Genomic DNA, 13,232 nt, shown 5'->3' on the forward strand with positions numbered 1-13,232 from the left:
CCGGTAAAGTAATTTTAATTTGTGTTTGCTCCTTACGCACTATATGCACTAGATGTTCTTTATGGTGACTGCAATTACTGGTCACAGCAGGTCAATGGCTGCCTCTACGTTGCTGTGCGTCTTCATTTTTCCACCACAGGCTTTGGTACTAGCTCTAATTACAGGTGCACAGATGAGTATGTGCAGACTTTGTTTTCCCTGCTTTGATTCTCACCCTTTTAGCCATTGTCTCTATTCCTACTCCCTCTAAACTTGTTGAAGCTCTCCATTGATTCGTGGGAGCAGCTCTGTATCTGGTGTGCTGGACCCCTCTGGTGCTAGGCGAAATTCTTCCGCGCAAACTTAGACATGCTGGAATCTGAGGGTCTTTGCTGGAAAATGTAGCCAGTTCTGCCTACAGAAGGTCGTGTACAAAAGAGCGGCGTTCTGTTGAACACAATGTATCAACTGTAATAAGGGGCTGATTCTCAGAACTCTGCCAAATGAATACATGAAATGTAAATGTAAAGTTGCATAGATGTCAGAATAGTTTGTCAAAGTACTTTAGACTAATTTTAATAATAATCATTTTATTATCTACTCAGACACTCACGGTACAAATTATTTGATCATTTTGGGATACCTTAATGCACACAGTTGACTGGCTGTTTTATTTTCATACAATGAGAGTGGACGGTGATCAGTCATTACAAAAATAAAATAATATTTTTGAATCTTATGCTTGGTAATGAAATGGCAGAAATTTAGGTTAAATGGTCTTTCCATCCACTTATTCTCAAGTCCTCATCCTTGTGTTGGTTTAAACGCATTTACTATACAAACGGAAGCTAATGCAGTTTGTTGGCACTTTCTACACACGGTTTTGAGTGTACTGGTTTTTGTGGCCGTTTGATAACCAAGACCTTGTAGAATTTGTCATAAAGATGCCAGGAGATCTGCGATGGAATGCAGTATTTCAGTGAATAGTGACAGTATTGCATGAATTTTGCAGACTGCTTTTATGATCCCTGTCCTAAGCATGACAGCAACTGGTCCCATCCGCTTTCATTATATGGATAACGGGAGCCTATGTTTCAGTAGATAAATCCTGACTTTTTTCATCCACAAAACATTGTTTAGGCAAAATTAGAATGATGAGATGAAAACAGAATGGTGGGTGAACTATCTTTATGCCTACAATACAGTCACCGTTAGTTTATACTATTGAATCTTGCATTAGACTTTAGTTACTTTTTTACATTTACTTCTAAATGAAAGAGAGTTTCACACACACAATGTAATGTTTCTTCCTATAAAGTAGTTTTTTCCTCATTCATGGTCTGTTGCCGTATATTAATTACCGACTGAGTCCTCAAGAGGAACCTGTGGTTAAGTGCTGTGCAAGAGCAGTGCAGTTGTGTGACTCGTTCCGGAGTTCTTGGGTCACCCTGATGTGGGATTAGAGCATCAACCTTGATGTGTTGCTCATTCATTAGACAATCCAGGAGAATTAATTCATAATTATACTCATTAACTGGTGAAAATACAGGAACTGCAGCTTTAGGGTGTGTTCACATGTGCCATTTTTAGTTTGATTAAAAAGAAATCTGGTGCGATTGCTCTGTTAGTGTGGTTTATTTGTGTAAGGGTGATCAATGTCACCCGAACCCTCGTACTAAATATATTTTTTTCTTTCTTGGTTCCGGCCGAAAAGAACCAAAATAACTACAAATATGCAAGCACCCTTAGTCTAGACCAACATGCTACTTACTATACTGCTGATCTTTACTGTTGAAACCACAAACAAAGGGAAGGGCAACAGATAGCAAGTTTTACCAGCTCGCACTTCTATTATTAGTGTGTTTTCAAAAAAGAGAAAGTAAATGAGAGAAGGTTTAGGAAGGTGCTTACGGAAAAGCATCCCAGCTGTGAGTTGGTCCTTCCTTAATCATCAGTGTGTGGGAAATAGTGGGTAAATAATACAAGAGGATTTCCTCTTTCTGTCAGCTTGACGGTGAGCCAGCTGCTTAGGAGCCTCTCCTGACTCCTCAGTCCTAATTGCAAAATTACGAGTTTCATGAAGAGCTGGTGTAATGCTGCAGCTGGATAGATGGATGAGACGAGAGAGCGGGAGAGAACGAATGTTGAAAAATTTGACAAGTGGTCTGAAAGAAAGAGTAGAAAGAGAACAGGAAGTTGAAAAAGTGAAGAATGTGTCTTGAACAAAGGGTTCCGAAGTGTTTGAACTTTGCATAATATGATGAGTGAATGTTTCAGAGTGAAGAATTGAAGTTGAGAGACATATTTGCCTGTATTTTACTTTAGTTGTATATATTTTTAATGATACAAGACCTGGAGTTTAGGTCAGAATTCAAAGCATATTTTTAAGGTCAGGCTCAAGTATACATCCGCTGAAAAAAAATGTGTTTAGGTAAAACGATAATTTTTGTTTAATGCTGTGAACTACTATCAGTATTTCTCCCAAATTAAAAAAAATATATTGTTTCTATATGTATTTATTTGCAGAAAATGGAAACGGAGAAACACGCTCCTCCAAAGAAAACAAGTTCATATTCACTTTTAAGCAAAACAACAGTCACTTGTACATTTATTAAGGAAAGGTATAAAAAATATATTTTTATCTGGATTTTTATCACAATTGTAATGTGCATTGTCATGCTGTCAGTCTTTCAAGTTGCTTTTGGATGACTATATGTCACTTCTGATTTTGTTGATTTTTGTTCAACAGACACAGGACTGGAATGGCCACAACTAGAAACGGTGTAGAAATTTAGAAATGGTCTAGAAATTTGCAATGGTCTCTTCATTTTTTCCGTGTCTGTATATTTTTAAAGGTTTGCATGGTCCTTTCTAAATATTGGAAGCTTCATTCCCCAATCATCAAAGTTCCAGTAGCTTTTGTCTTGGTTTCTACAGATATACAGTTTGGAATGGATTGTTGTGAGCAGGTAAACGACGACAGAAATTGTAAATGATCCTCCTTAAACTCGACTAATGACATATTGTTAACCCAGACCTCCAGAGAGCTCCCCTGACAGACGTTTTCCTTATTTATATGCCTGAAATCATCCAACCCTTTCTTGATGAGTTCACACCACTCACCTTCCGCCTAAATGCTTGGAAAACTGAAACCGGCTAAAATTGCATTGGTATATTTGTAATACAGGGGGTGTCTTACACCTCGCTCTGATCTTCTGCGATGGCAGAACATATCCTCATTTGAAAGTGTGGGCTGTTTAAAGCATCTATAAATAGCATAAGTGTTCCGTTGAACGGTGCATTAAGGGGGGGGGTTATGTGTGGGTGTGCGGGCGATCTGTGGTATTTGAAACGCAGAATATAGCTATGCTATCATCAGAGATCATTGCATGAGATGAATTACGTCATTGCCCTGTTCTTGGGAGAATAATTCATGTGTTTACTCCATTTTAGCAGCTTTGAAATGGGGTGATGAAGACCGTAGCCTCATTTTGAGAAGAAAACTATAAATGATCAATGGCAACATAAGGCTTTGCTTTTTTCCTTGTGGAATGAGTCTGTGTATGTACCGTCTAAGGCGATATTCATTAAAATATAATCTTTGTCTCTCATGTTTGCCCTCTTTGGTGAAATAAAAATGTGATGTTTTTGAGCCGACACACTGTATATGTACAGATCAATGGACTTAATATATCCCAAATAATTTGTAATTAAAAGAAACATGTGTTTTAGAAACATGAGGCTCCATTTGGTCTCCAGTCCATCTCATTTCAGCTGAGAAATCAATGCGATCTCACTGGTGTTTTTTCTGAGAGTATTTGAGCAACATCCTGGAAATGCACCGCATGTGTGGCTGTGTACACATCTGGAGGAATGAGTGTCATTGCTCGGCGGGAGCCCATCTCCTCCTAAAGCTCATGGAGTACACCTGCAGCTCTGATACAGATATGCTCATTTACAGCTTGAGTTAGGTGTGTGGGGAGGTGGAGGTAATTAGCATAGAGTAGGAGGTGATTAATGAATGTGATTTCAGAGATGCCCCTGTCTGCACACCGGGCTGCCCCGTGTCACACATGAGCAGGTGCGAACATCCGCTTTCTGTTATAAAGCCACAGGTGGCTGAGATGCGCTGTGTTGCTTTAAACTGGTTGTATGTATTCTACAGTGTTAAAAATAAAGGTTTCTCAGATGTTCCTTATAACTTTTAGATTCAGAAAAAAAAACACCTTCTAGTAATCTTAGAAATTTTGTTTTGCTATACAATGCTTTTGAATCAGTTTGTAGGTTTATAAGCATTAAACAGTTTGTGGCTTTGTTTAAAACTAGAAAGAGTATGAGGTTCTGGGTTTATTAAAGAATATATCGGGTGTTTTGGGTAATCTGGTTAGATTAGGCTATAAAACCCTGTGTGGTTTTAACATAAATAGTTTAAAATTTGGCCTTTTTTTCTGTAAGGTTAAAGTGATTTTTATCATCATTTACTCACCCTCCTGTCATTTCAAACCAGTATGACTTTCTTCCTTCCGCAGAACAGGATTGAATATTTGGAAATATTTGGTAACCAAACAGCGTCTGCACCCATTCACTTCTATTGTATTGGCACAAAACCATTGCAAGTGAATGGGTGCCTGTTACCAAATTCTTCAAAATATCTTCTTTTGAAAGAATTTTCATTTTGAGTGAACTATCTCTTTAATGAATGGAGAATGCTTACATTTACATTTAGGCATTTGGCAGACGCTTTTATCCAAAGCGCCTTACATTGCTTTATCCTATACATTTTACATAGGTATTTGCAATCCCCTGGGATCGAACCCACAACCTTGCGTTGTTAACGCAATGCTCTTACCACGGAGCTACAGGAAAGCTACAGGAATGCTTAAAGGGATGTTTTTAGTTAAACAGCTAAATTTTGTGTCTACAGAAAGAGATTAAGCAGAATTAAAAAGCGTTATGACCAATGTATTTTCATGTTTTCACATGGCAAATGTGTATTTCTGGTTAGTCTGTATTCAACCACTGTCACTTAGTATGTTTCATGGAAATGATTCATCTCAGATCATTGCTGTGATCTAATTTACATTCGGGTTAAAAGGTAAATCTGAATAGCCATCGGCTGATGGCTGTATTTCATCTGACTTCTGAATGTTGGAGAGGCAATTACACACAAACATAAGAGCCCAATAAGAGCCACCTGTTCAGTATTCGGGGCCTAATAAAAAGGTCTGCTGAGAGTCACATTGCTGATAGAGAATATGCGTAATAAAACAATACAGACCTTACATGTAAAGTGCTTCCATGTTAAACAAGTACGGAAACTCACTTTAATCCTGAATGCTGTTAGCCATAACCGGTGCTTTTAGTCAGATTGGATAATGCCAGTGTTTTTCAAGCCACCCTCGGGAGGAATCCTACTCTATTGACACTGTGTGGTTGTTTACTGCAGAACAGGATCCTTTTGTTTAGAACAAACATGTTTGACCTTTTGGCTCCAGTGTCCTACAGGACAAGATGCATGAGCTCCATATTCCTCTCTGCTGGACTTTATTCAGCATCTCCTCTAAATTAAATCAGACCGTTCAATATTTATGTCTTCCAGTTTGGCTTTTCGTTCTGATGGCTCAGCCGAGGAGCAAAGGCTAAATGTGAGAGCTTTTTGAAATACATTTACATGTCTAAGTCCAAAGTGACTGAGATTTGACCTTCCCCTTACAAGCTGATTGGTCAGGTGCTTGTTTGATGTGTCCCAGTGTCTGCATTTGATTTGTTCAATGGAGGATGGAAAGAGGGTTAGGAGGACAGTAGAGACATTCACAGAGTGTCTGAAACTGGCTGGCTTAAGCTCCTGAGGGGACCATGTTGTGTTAGATGGCCTTACTTTTAAATGGGACATGAGAGAGAACTCACTCTATCAGTGAGGCGGTCCACTCCCATCTAAGTTAGACAGTTTGGGGCCTCATGTCTTGGGCCTTTATTGTCATTACTAAGGCAAGCATCTCTTTTGCTACTTGAGGTTAGAAATTGACTTCCAACACTACTGAACATAACTGAGTTAGTAACTAATCACCTGGCAACAGAGGACTCTAGAAACCACATAGCAGTTCCCTAGCAAATGCATACAACCCATAACACATTAGCATCATAAGCCGTAAATTTAGGAGTGTTCCCCCGCACCCTCACACCCAAACCATACACATAAACAGTGACAAATGTAAGTAAGAAAATGGACAGAGCAAAGGGGAAGTAAAGTCTTAAATGACACTGCTTGTTATGCTCGAGCGGTGTCAGTGAGAACAGTTTTGTGGTTGTTCTGGTTTTGTTTTTATGTAAACGTACTATTTTTTTGCTGTGTATATGAAGGCGAGTGTTTCCTGAAGGTCAAACCTGAATCAAAACTGTTGACCTTCACAACCCTTTTTAACATTATGGTTTTGATCATATTTTTTATTTTATCAGTTTGTGTTCTCTGGTTACACAATGATGTTTTTTAAAAGAAGTTTCGCTTTCATTTTTACAGTTTCTTTAGGAAGTTTAACATGCTGAATATGAAAATCGATTCCTTTTTTAGCATCAACGGTTCTCACAAAAATTTGGTTAGTGTCCTCATGACCCAAGTCCCAGATTTAATCACCCATCAACACTATATCCCATCTTTGCTGTGATACAGAAATTTCTAACGGGGACAATTGGAAAATCATTTTTTGAATCTTCAAAAAATCTTTTTTGCAATATATCGATATATTGAAATTATCATATATTATTATTAATTGCGACCGCATTGCTACCTATTTGCTCTTGCCTGGCCGTGTCTAAATTTAAATTAACAAACTTGCGTTGGCAAAAGACGTGACATGTTACTCGCCCCTAAAAGCAGAGTAAAACACTACCCTAAACTGTAAAAAGACTAACAACCAAATGTATTTACTCAGATCTGTAAAAAACGCATTTCTGACTTCTGTCATAACAAAGCCTTAGTGTGAGATATCAGCACTTACCTGGCATCTGAGATATTTACCACCCACCCAGGCCTCCACTTAACTGTGCCAATGCTTTGAGTGTGGGATTCTGTCATAAATCTATCAACATGTCTAATTCCTCTTGTAGCTCTGTTGTTGATTCTCAGCATTATCACAGTGACTGACAGTGATTCAAAGACAACTGAGATGGCTGTCAGAATGGAGATCACAGTCCAGTCCCCAGAGAAAAGCCCCAGTGCCATGCTGCCTTGATATCAAACTACACTGACAACTTCTCGAGCAGAATACTGCTGCCATGCATCCAGTACAGATGGACCATCTTACCCATCCAATATTCTGCACCCTCCCAATTTTTGTCTTAAAGTGATAGCAGGATCTTCAATGTTTGATGAAGTGTTCTTGTATGATCACTTTTAGAGCAGAATCATACAGCTATGAAACACACTGTATGTACTTTTGTAGTGTATTTCATCTGGCAGAGCATAGGGACATTGAGCGGCTGAAACTACATGTGTATTTGTATTAAAGTTCAGGATCGTTCAGTCAGTCACATATTAAAATGGTCAAACTCAAATTGAGCCAGCTGGTTGGGATATAAGCTTCCCCAGGCTATCTGTCACACATTTAATTGAAATGCAAGTATGTTAGGACACAGGGGCTCTTTTTAGGCCGCCGCCTTTACCTGAGCTGAATAACATGTGATGTTCTGCTTCAATGTTTAAAAATATGTCAAAATGCAACGAGGTGTATATTTAACCTACTTTACCAGAGACGAACCAGAATCATCATGGGTTTGATGAAATACAGTAATGCATAAATGTCTAAAGAGCAACCGATATTTATCTCAGAATGTAATGTACTTTAGGGAGCTATTCAGCTCAGCAGCAGGCAGACTGTAATGCTCAACAGATTTCAGCTTCAGCAGAGGAGATCAGAGAGAATGTTCATGCAGAATGTGATGGTTTTAGGTTATTTTTGTTGGATTACTGTTGGCCTTAAAGTGATAGTTCACCCACAAATGAAAATCCTGTCATCATTTACTCACACTCATGTCATTTTAAACCTGTTAGACTTTCTTACTTCCGCAGAACACAAAAGAGGATTTTTTTTAATAAAGTTGCTAACCGAACAGCGCCCACCAATGCAAGTGAATGGGTGCTAGTTCACAACATTCTTTAATTTATATTTTTTGGTGTTCTGCGGAAGTAAGAAAGTCATAGAGGGTGAGTAAATGATGACAGAATTTTCATTTGTGGGTGAACTATCACTTTAAATAGTGTGTTAGACTGATTCACGAACAGATATTTAGCTATTTAAAGGTTTTCTGCGTGAACTAGTTACATGCTTGTTTTAATTTGATAGAAGTTGTCAGGTTGTTTCATTTAAACCTTGCATGTATGATATCTAATGAATTCAACATTAAATACTGTATATCTGAATTATATTGATCACCCTTAAATCTAGATATCGGTATCAGCTTCTGCCATTCAATAATCTACTTGGGTTAACCACTAGACCCCTAGCTGTGCCTAGTTGTTCCTTCCCTCAAAATAAAGCACACTAAAATTCTTTCAGAATTGACCCTACTGGGTATTGATGCTATTGTATGACCCTGGTCGATGTTAATGCAGTACATTACCTCTGGCCAGCAATTTAGTTGAGCCATGAGCTGTAGAACACAGGGGAATATTCATATGCAAGCTTTCCATTGAATGTGCCAGGTTTGGATTGGAAAGTTTAGTCATATATTCTAGTTTGACTTTATTTATTTATTTACTTTGATAAAGCACATTCCTTATGGTGAAATATTTCTCAAATAACATTATTCCACATGTAGTCTAAATATCTTTGTATATGTTGTAGATGTATACGTTTTTTCTTTTTATTGAATATCAATATATCTTGTTGTATTCAATTTAACTGCAAATAAGAGCTGTCGTGGCCTTGACGTGCTCTTGTGTTGTGGATGTGACACTTCCATTGATAGCTTTTTAACCTTCCTTGTCACCACATATGAAACCGAAGAATTAATAAATGATTAGGCAACAAATAAATAGTGTTAATTTCTGCCCTGAATGTCATTCTTCAGACATTCTGTGGAGGGACCATAACCACATCAAGTACAGGTTACCTTTGAGAATGTATTTTGAAATAGTCTCCATTCATAAGAAGTTTAATGAGTTTATTCATACCATCACATGGATCACATAGATGATGCTATTTATGCATAATTGCAGCGTATATCGTACTGATGTTAAACACCATGATGCTTGAGTGACAGTACATAGGTTGTGTAGATGTTGCTAATAATAAGTGGAAAAATAAAGACCTGTAAGAGCAGTGAGAAGAAAGATTCGGATATAGTACTGCAGTGTTCCTAAAACCCTTTAACCCACAGGACTCCTGCTTGCTGTAGTTGCTAGGCAACAGGAGATGGATAGCCTCATAGTACACGAATACTCCTGAAATTCTCTCTCTCTCTCTCCCCGTCTGTCTCTTCTTCTGCCACTCTTGTGGATACACTGTCCCAAATATCACTGCTTCTAGATTATATTCAGCTAAATAGAAGTGTTTTTTGGGTCAGCAAGCAAAAGTTCTAGATTAAAGTATATTTATCTTCCCTTTGGATTCGTGGTTTGTTTCATCGTATACTTCAGATTATTTATGACTCACAGAGGTGATCATTTCACACTTGTATGTACCCGTTACATAAAAAAGGTAATTCATACACTTTAAATAGACCTGTGACCAAGATTACATCTTTAATGCGTAAGTCACTTGTCACATAGTACCTGGCATTAGTTAAATCGGGATAGTAGTTATTTCTCTTCAATTGAAATGGAGATGGTCAGTTTTCTACTCAGTGCCACCTGTCCTCAGGTCACACTCAATACTTCATACGCCGATGAAAAAGTAATGTATGTAATGTACAAAAGGAAACATCACTCCCTTTTACTGGATTAAGTATGCCTGATTTCATCAGGTGTCTATTTTTCAACCCTGCCAGAATGCTGTACTGTGTGCCGGGATCAACTCTGGATCATTTGAAAGATCACTTCTTTGTTTTAACTGCATGGGATCTATTAAAAAGTGCATACATACGTGACCGCTCACTTTTTAGGTTCGGTATCAATGAACGTTATTCATTAGTGATTTACATTGACCTTTGCCATCATCTGCTGTAAGTTCAGCACATATGAAGCTGTTCTCAGTGTCTTCTGGGTCATACTGATGTGATGTCATTAGATCACTGGTAGAGGACTGAACTGAGATCAAAATGTTGTGTGGAGGTTACAGTGCACATTCAGTTTTTTCCAGTTTTTTATTAGAATACGGTTGTCACCTTTGTTAAAGATTTCTAAAAACATTTACGTTCTCACACAGTTCAGTTATTGGGCAGAGGGACAGTTTAGTTAGTCACTGTCATGGTTAAAGGAGTTATTTTCAGTAGAAGTTTGACTTTAGTTATTCATGTTGACAGTGTTCAGGTTGCTATTGTAGGCTGTTGTGTAAACAGGACAATGTGAGAGTCGCACCTTCCAGTAAACACGGTAGTGTTGTACAGCATGATAACAATGCATCGAAAAGATGAAGTCTACATTAAAGATTTGCACAATTTACACTGTAATATGCAAAACAATAAATGGACAACATTACAAAAGACATGATGGATTACAACAAGCGTTATATTATGCCGGTACAGAAGTATCAATTTGAAATGTCATTTGGCATGTGATGTTTTTTGCAACAAAATAGCATATCCACGATGTCATACTGATCATAATACTCCAATGTTCTATACACGCAATAAGGCGAGTTTAGCTCTGGACACACAAACACTCAATATTCTGGACAGAATAGCGTGTTCATTTAACCAATGTCCCATTTGTGTTTTCTCTCTAGCTTCTCTCTTGATTTGAATACTTTTATAAACTAATCCTCATTTTAATGAAGCTTTTCCATCGTGTCCCACTTATCTTCATGTGTATTATAGGTTTGTGCGTCTGTCCATTTCGGAGTCGCTGTTTGTCTGTCTGTATGTGTGTGTGTTTGCGTGGGTGGCGGGGGGAGGGTTGTGCGGGGAAGTAGGTATAGCGGGAGGTCGTGGTCCCGAGGGGGTGGTATGCTGCGCAGAGAGACTCTTCAGTGACTGCACAAGCAGTCAGTGGAGAGGCTTCTTCAGATAGATGGGATGGGTAGAGTGTAGACCTGTAATGGTGCGCGCACACACGTGCTTCCTTTAAACCCAATCACCTGTGACTCGAGTGTAAAAATGTATTACGCTACAATGATGATACCATTTGAATATTGTCATCGTGAGATGGCTTCTAATTCGTTTTTCAGATGAAATGATTACGTTAGCTGTTACAGTTTTGTCTTATTGTGTGGCACGAGTCATAAGCAGTCAATACGTTTACAGTACAGTAGGTTTTTGCATAGTCAAGATGAAGATTTCATCAAGTGTACATGACACAATAGGTAACTGAATATTTGAAGAAGAAACATCCGACCAGTTGACCTGTTTGTTCAAAATTGAAAATGTCAAGCGTAGAAACAGATCATTTCAAGTTTCCTTTATGTAACATAAATACCTTTTTTTACTATGCTGTTGGACTCTTGCACTGCATGTGTGACTTCATTAAACCTGCCAATAGCTTGTTACCGATTCTCTCACCCCCAGATATCATTCAGATCCTTATTTTTAACATGTTTGTAAATGGCATCATTTATCATTGGTGCATCCAGCACAGGCCAGAGAGCTGGAGCGCTACACTATGTTTATATCACTCAAAGTGTGTTTAGCTGCAGGCCGCAGTACAGAGGAGGATGAGTGTGTATGTGTGTGTGTGTTGTGAGAATAGAGAAGTTGAGGACAGCTGTGGATTGACGACTGACTCACTGACCCCAGGCCTGCATCTCTGCAGTAAGCGCAGCGCTCAGCGGCCCGCAGTATTTTTATTTAGCGCGTAGGCTGGCCCTACTCGCTTGCATAACTCCCATTACCACAAGCAGAAAAGGTGAAAATCAAACACCTTTTTTCTTCGTGAACAATCGTTTGCATCTCCTGTAGAAAAAAAGAGAACACCTTCTAGAGCACCCTTATGTCTTTCCCTTTCTCCTTCTTGCTTTGTTATTTGACTTACAGAGTTATTGACTAAATCTTTCACTGAAGAGTCACTCCATTTAGTGAATGCGAGGTCAGAAGAAGGGGTTCTGCTTTTGTTAATCTCATTCGGTGTGACATCATACAGTTCAGAAGGGACATGATCATTCTTCCGTGAACAGAAGAATAGCTTGCAAAACACAAGACAGACAGATGTGTTACAGGCTTAAGCACCGGGTAAGTTGTTGCCTACTTAATGGAGTTCCGGGAAATGTGATGAGGGGATCTTAAGTCTTTCAAGGATTTGCAAAAAAAATTTGCAAAATATTCTACAACATACAGCATCTTCACCCTACACAATATATTTGTGTTCTATTGTACAGAATCAGACAAAATGTTCTTGTGCCTTCCGACCGAATAACTAAGTTTTTCATTAGGCCATTCGCACCAGCAAATTAAACTATTTAGTGATGCAAGCTGGTCGACAGCAACGTCATTTAAGGGCAACTGTCAAACAACGAGAAACAACAGAAGTTCGGCCAATCAGGGTTTGGTTAGATCACGGGTTGTTCCTGCTGGTTTAGACCCGCCTCGGAGAAGTGGATGAAGTGTTCCTCCAAAATGATTCTACCGAACAAAAATTCGGGCCAGTTCCTATGGTGCGAACAAAATAAAAAGCAGATACTTCTGGCAAGTAGATGGCACTATGTTTATACATATTTCAAGTGAGTTGTTATTTCATGTAGATTGTTTATCGTTGTTCTTTTAGTTTGCATAGTTGTAGTTTTTGTGGATAGGGGCTGTCTTTATACCCTCAGAACAGATGGATGTATTAACCTTAGTTATATCCCCCTAGATTTAAACGGATACTGCTAATGGTGCTATATAACACTAAAAGGAGTTCTTGGCTTGTAATCATAGGGGAACCACTTTAAGTGCTATGTAGAACCCTATATTGGTGCTTCAGCGATTCTATATAGCACCCTAGTCATCCCAAAGAACCGCTGAAGAACTTCTAAAGAATAGATATTTATTTTGTATTTAATAAACACAAGCATGTGCCACAGCCACGATCCAGGATACTCTGGCCCCAGATCCTCAAATAAAGATCTCATCTTCTCGGCAGAGCAGAGAAAGAGAGCCGCAGGTGCTCGCACTGTCTCTGGCGTGTA

General features: G+C 38.7%; 1 protein-coding gene across 2 annotated transcripts in view; it reads left to right on the plus strand.

The window, feature by feature from the left end:
• Positions 1–13,232, plus strand: part of prkcbb (protein kinase C, beta b) — a 97,783-nt gene that overhangs the window by 1,647 nt on the left and 82,904 nt on the right. The window lies entirely within an intron of this gene.

The sequence above is a fragment of the Triplophysa dalaica genome, chromosome 7 (genome assembly GCF_015846415.1).
Source record: "Triplophysa dalaica isolate WHDGS20190420 chromosome 7, ASM1584641v1, whole genome shotgun sequence".
Taxonomy (NCBI): Eukaryota; Metazoa; Chordata; class Actinopteri; order Cypriniformes; family Nemacheilidae; genus Triplophysa; species Triplophysa dalaica.